The sequence below is a fragment of the Humulus lupulus genome, chromosome 4 (assembly GCF_963169125.1).
Source record: "Humulus lupulus chromosome 4, drHumLupu1.1, whole genome shotgun sequence".
Lineage (NCBI taxonomy): Eukaryota > Viridiplantae > Streptophyta > Magnoliopsida > Rosales > Cannabaceae > Humulus > Humulus lupulus.
The window spans coordinates 230,679,041-230,685,998 of record NC_084796.1 but is presented as its reverse complement, the minus strand read 5'-3'; the positions used below and the strand labels follow the sequence as shown (position 1 = coordinate 230,685,998).

Below are 6,958 nucleotides of genomic sequence, written 5' to 3'. Positions count from 1 at the left end.
TAAGAATATCTCTCAAAATCCTTCAAGGATGAATTCTCCAGAGTTTTCCTTAAGCTCACAAAAGTTCGGTCCTTTACAATGGTACATGACCTCTCTATTTATAGAGAAGACTGCATAATACTATCCCACATATTTCGGGTAGTTACTCTATATTTGCAAATAGATTAAATGGCATTAAATGCCTGCAATCCGATGTAAAAGGAAACGTCCCCTGAAGACCAGGGGGCGTATAACTGATCAAATAATATCCCTTAATTGTAGGGGATTTACAGTAATAAATGTAGACCGCGTCTTGTTGTTGGTGATTCATTAGGATATTCAAAGTTATTATCCTATATCACCAAGGCCATATTCTCCCAGGTTTCTTACTGACTTTCGAGCTATAACATGTAACGCCCTGGATAGCCAAGACCGTAACACTGTGTGTTTATAATGTGCCAAACTTGCTAATCAAGTATTTAAAGTAAAAGCGTGTTACTCAAATAGTAGAGGAACTAAGGTTAAAAGAGTTTTGGTCTCAAAAGATACATTTTCATTACTAAACATTGTTTATGTACAAGGGATCCCAAAAATGACAGTTTAAAAGTCATTTACAAAAGTTACAAAGTCTATATACATCAACAGCCATACTAAGGCAAAATGAGTGGTTAGGTAATCTCCGTCCTGACACACTCCTCGACCGTGGTGATCGAACGGCTGGCTATGTACATTTCACCTCGGAGCTCTCCACCTCAGGCCTGGTCCAGCTTGCCCTTACCCTTACCTGCACCACGAAGCACCCGTGAGCCAAGGCCCAGCAAGAACATATATCAATAATAGAGCATGCACATTTAGCTGTCAAGTCAATCTCACTTATAACATCTCATAAACTCAAGCATATCAATAGTCAAGTATTTCATATACAGAGCATTTCAACTCATATAACACAATGCACAGATGATAACCAGGGCTAGCGCTCACAAGCTGCTCCCTCTGTTATCGTTTCGTTTCTGGCTCCCAGTGGCCAATTCGCGTCCCATGCGCTAAATTCATGAACGGTACTCTTAGACCGCTTACACGTGTCCCTTGGCATAATACCAACGATGACACAAAACAATTCTCGGGAGCACTTAGTCCCATCACAATCATACATTCGGGTGCAGTGTTCTTACCTTTCAATTCGCTGGTTTCCGATATCACGTAGCCACAAGCACGGTCCTCTATCCCGAGCTTCTCCAAAGTCCTAATCAAACACAAATATAATATTCCTTGTCATTAACCAATCCAAGACTACCTTCCCGGTACCTAATCCACACTCTCGGAACCCCCAAAACCCTAGAACAACATCCCGGAGACATCCCCCGAACCCCCGGAGCAAAGGTCAAAAATTGCATAATATCACTCCCTGAATTTTGCCTTGTGCCGCGGCACCACATTCCTTGTGCCGCGGCAACCACCTCCAGAGACCCCTAGGCCGCGGCAAGCAAAAGCCGTGCCGCGGCACACCATCGCAGACCCAGATTTCTGGGTTTTCCTTCGCATTTTCCCGAGCTCCAACCTCACCAATTCACCCCAAACTCTATCCTATGTCCCAAAACCAACTCTAAACCCCTAACAAACCTCACAACAACCCAAAGACATCATGCCTAAGCTCACTCACACCTTCAATCCTAAAATTCACTCTTGAATTCCCACTTGACAACTCAAATCAGAAAAGTTATGCACAGCTTGAATTCAAGCACAACCCACACTTCAAATTCCCTAAACCCTAACAAAACAAATCTAATAAACATACAGAGACCTTACCTTAAGTGATAGGTTCAACCTCCAGCTCTTGACCTTCTTCCCCCTTGGTTTCCAAATTCTGAAATTACATAAAACCAGCCACCAACTTATCTCAATTCACCTTCCTTAACTAAAATTCAGACTTAAAACTTGGATATAGCATAATCAAAATCTTACCTCTGAGTTTTCTTGGCCTAACCTTGGTTGATAACTTCAGACATCCCTTGATTCTCCTTCCAAGAGTCTAGATTTCTGCTTCTCCTTTCTATCTCCCTTTTTGTTCTAATTCTAGGTTTCCACCATTCAGCATAAACCCCTCTCCAAAATATTATACGTATATGTTATTCCCTCAGCTCAAACTCATCTATTTACTACCAAATTACCATTTTAACCCTCCATTAATATCACTTACTAACTAGACCTCAAGGGCGTATTTGTCCTTTCCCTAACTTTGCAATTCTACCACTTTCCCAAAGAAACCTGTTACTTTCTATAGTTACTAATGGTTACACAGGTTACCAAGTCACCAGTTACCTTTATCTAGTTTCCTAGGACCGCCTTGGCACGTGCATCACGTTTGTATCACAGCACCCACACAGTACAATTCACATATCATAATTATCACATAATATAATTCACATAGTCATATAACATGCTTAATATCATAATCATACATCTTAATCATAATAATCACACATAATTCCCATCATGCCCTCCCGGCATACTAATCAAGGCCCTTAAGCCTTATTAGTGAATTTGGGTCGTTACATAACATATCCCGAGGCCACATGGCTTCGAGCTCGTACGTGCATCAGGCTCGGACCCCATGATCCGAGGTCGTCCCAGAGAACAGATGTCCTTCGAGCTCGTGAGGATTTCGAGGCTACCATCTTCGAAGTCGTCTCTACTTCGTAGGCTCGTTGTTTAGGTTTCGAACATATTCCAGACTTTACGAGTTCACTCATTATGAATCCAGATTTCGAGGTCACAATTTTCATGGCTCGAAATCTGGGTATAACACCCCTCCATCTATCATTCTGCCCACATCTCTTTTATAGGCAAACCACCACCACCACCGTCCCTTCCATTTATCTCCCACAACCACCACGACCACAGCCACCACCACAATCGTCCCATCCCTTTTGTAATATCCACTACAAGAAAGTAGGTCTTTACCGGCGTAATTTACAAAAGGCGCCAGCAAAAATGAAATATTTTTTCCGGCGTTAATTTGCGCCGGTATAGGTCATTCTTGCCGACGTAATTCTGAATTGTGTTAGGAAATGTTTCTTTTATTGACACAATTCAAAATTGCACCGACAAAGATTTGTGGACATTGAAAGGTGTCTTTGTTAGGCACTTTTGCCGGCGCATTTCACCTAACGCGCCGGCAAAAGTCAACGTCTAATATTACTGTCCGTGCACATTTTAAATAAGGTTGGTGGGCAGACTTTTGCCGGCGCGTTTCGTTGTGCGGCAAAAGTCCACTGCTCCGGGAAAAGCCTTGGTTATTTAATTGTTGTCATTTTGGATTAGGGTTTTCAGGATCGACTTTTGCTGGCGCAGTGTAGATTTTTGCGGGAGCAACGAAACGCACTGGAAAAAGTCATAGCCATATTGCACAACCACCGAGCCCTTCTTCCCCATTATTCTAACTCTCTCTTCCCCTTTCTTCACCAGCCACCTCGAGCCTCCACCCTCCCCCATCGCCACCCCATCTGACCCTCCATTGACATCACCACCCCGACCCTCCATCGCCACCCACCCTAGCCTCCACCATCACCACCACCACCACGTCCTACCATTCCCCGAAACCCACCACCACTGACGCTGCCTCCACCACGTCCCAGCCTTATGGAAACCCACTACCCATCGACACCCCATCTCCGAGCTTCCATCGCTACCCACCCCAAAGCCCAGCACCCATCGGCACCCCACCCCTAAGCCTCCATCGCCACCCACCCTGAAACCCACCACCCATCGACACCCCACCACCCCGAGCCCTAGCCACCTCCTCCTCCTCCAAGCCGCACGACTAAGGAAGTTTAATTTAGTTTTGTATTTTATTTTCTTAGTTTTTCTTATGTATTGAATTTCATTTTTTTTTCTATGGAGTCCCCGAGCCCTGCCGACCTCGGGCCACTACCGGAATGGAGCCACTGCTGGAGCCGCTGGCGACCCACTATAATATTTTTATTATTTATTTTTTATTTTTAAGTTATTTTTATAATATATGTTTTTAGTATTTACTAATTTTTTTTTTGTAAAATTAAAAAAACACATTTGAATACGTATTTTTTATTTTTTATTTTAATGCTTTATATCTATATTAAAAAAAATAGATTAGATTATTATATTATATTGTATTTTTGTATTATACTTTATTTTTTTATATTAAATATTATTTGTTTATAAATATTTATTAAATAAATTATTTTGATGATATTGAAAAAAAAAATTGATATATGCTATTATTCTTGGTTTATGTTGTGCATGCTCTGGGAATATTCTGTATATTTTTGTGAGTAGTTTGCAAGTTTTATAAAATTTTGGGATAGTTTAAAATATAGCCGTTATGCTGCCCAAATTTTGTTAGACTTAAGAAAATTAACATTAATTATAAAAATAATAATTAAATTTTAAGTAAACTTTAATGTTTATTTTAAGTAATGTTGAAAAAATAAATAATTTAGGATATTAAATAAATCAAATATAATAAAGTAAAATACAAATATAATAAAATTGTTATTAAATAATAATTTATAATTAAATAAATTTAAAATTATATTTTAATTAATTAATGAATAAATAAAAGCAAAAAATAATTAAATGATTTACAATAAAATTGTAATAATTAATAATTAACTAAAAATTTAATTATAACATAATTTCTTACTAATAAGGCAAAAAAAAATATTGCATAAGACATAATTTTATGATTCTTCCATAATACATTATAATTTGTTGTTTTGAAAATAAAAGATCATAATACATCATAAATATTTATTTTTGCAAAAGATAGGATATTATTATCGATTACTGATAATTAGTGATAATTTGTTCTCTTAATAATTTTAGTTGAAGATGACGAGCGACAGAAGCTGGATGAGTGCTAGGAATCGTTGGTCTCTAGAGTATAGAAATAGTGTTAAGGAGTTAATCAAGGTCGCTCAAAATGTGGAGAATGATCGAGGTTTGACTCGTTGTCCGTGTAAGAAATGTGGGAATGTTAAGTTCCAGCTTATAAATGCAATTTCGATGCATTTATTCAACAGTGGCATCATACAGTCCTACAAAATATGGCATTACCATGGAGAGGCATTGTCGCTGCCACCAGATGTGGTATGAGATGAGGATAGAGATGAGATATCGGATATCCTGGAGGATGTTTACGCTGAAGATGACACTCCTGCTGGAAACTATAATGATCCTCCCGAAGATGATGTTCAACATCGCGACAAGTATGAAAATTTATTCAAGGAGATGTCAAGTGAAATGTACCCGGGTTGCAGAAAGTATTCCGCAGTTAACTTCTTCATGAAGCTGATGCATTTGAAACTTACTAACAAGTGGAGCAACCAGTACTTTGATGGTTTGCTGGAATTGTTAGTCGATGCTATGCCTGACAGAACAATTTTACCTAAGTCTAACTATGAGGCGAAGGCAAAGTTGCAGAGTATTGGATTGGGATATGAGTCCATCGATACTTGCAAGCATGACTGTGCACTGTTTTGGAAGGAGAATGCAAATTTGGAATTTTGTCCAATTTGTGGTGTGTGTCGCTGGCAAGATAATCATGGGAACGAGAAGAAAGTGGCTCATAAGGTAATTCGGTTCATTCCGTTGACGTCGAGATTGAAAAGGGTGTACAGTTCGAGATATAGTGCAGATGATATGAGATATCAATATTCTAAAAGGCCAAAGGAAGATGGTGTAATGAGGCACCCCGCTGACAGTAAGGCATGGAAGCACCATGATGAGTTGTACCCATCTTTCACAGTCGAACCTCGAAATGTTAGGCTTGGGTTGGCTATAGATGGTTTCAATCCTTTTGGGAACATGCACAACTCTTACAGCATGTGGCCTGTGATACTTGTCCCATACAACTTGCCACCGTGGAAGTGCATGAAACCATAGTCATTAATGTTGTCTATTCTAATCCCAAGTCCTTCTTCACCTGGAAAAGATATTGATGTCTATATGAGACCTTTGTTTGACAAGTTGAAGGACTTATGGGTGAATGGTGTCAAAACACAAGATGCATACAATAGTATCTTATTCAATATGTGTGCAGTAATCTTGTGGACCATTAACAACTACCCAGCTTATGCTATGATGTCTGGGTGGAGCACAAAAGGGCACATGGCGTGCCCCACATGTAATAAAGAAACTCCCTCTGTAGGGATAAGAAGTAAAATTGCATACGTTGGCCATAGAAGGTTTCTTGAAATGGATCATGAATGGAGGAATAACGAGCACTATTCGACGGTAACAAGGAACTCAGGCCACCGCCGAAAGAATACTGTGGTGATAATGTGTTGAAGCAATTAGAGAATTTGCAGATTAGAAAACCTGGGAAACACAAAGAATTTGGTGGTGTGAAATGCAAAAGGGTTCCAGCTGAACTTAATTGGTCGAAGAAGTGCATATTTTTCGAGATTGATTATTGGAAGGTATTATTGCTCAGGCATAACTTGGACGTAATGCACATTGAGAAATTTGTTTGTGATAATGTCTTGGGAACTTTGTTGAACTTAGAGGGAAAATCTAAAAATACTGACAAGGCAAGACTTGATCTAGCAGACATGAAAATTAGGGAAAAACTCCACCTTCGCAAGGAGGGAAACAAGTGGAAGAAACCGCACGCGAGTTACACCCTCAGTGTCCTGGAGTTTCGAGTTTTCTGTGAATTTGTGAAGTCAGTTGAATTCCTAGACGGTTCTGCTGCAAACCTTTCGAAGAATGTCAATGTCAATGATGGCAAGATAACTGGGCGAAATCACACGATTGCACATGTTGTTTCAGCAGTTGTTGCCCACCGCAATTAGATTGTTTTTGGTTCCTGAAGTTCAGAAGCCAATTATTGAGTTGTGCGGTTTTTTCAGAAAACTTTGTTCACGGACTTTGAATGTGAAAGACCTTGAGAAGATGGAGACAGACATTATCACCATTTTGTGCAAGTTGGAAATGATTT

The 6,958-nt window shown here is 39.5% G+C and overlaps 1 long non-coding RNA gene across 1 annotated transcript; it reads right to left on the bottom strand.

The window, feature by feature from the left end:
• Positions 1-519: 519 nt before the first annotated feature.
• LOC133829443 (uncharacterized) lies at positions 520-1,336 on the bottom strand. Its single transcript, XR_009891784.1, has 2 exons — positions 1,152-1,336; positions 520-763 (listed from the first exon to the last, which is right to left on the bottom strand). It is a non-coding gene; the product is annotated as an uncharacterized LOC133829443 (long non-coding RNA).
• Between the last annotated feature and the right edge of the window lie 5,622 nt (positions 1,337-6,958).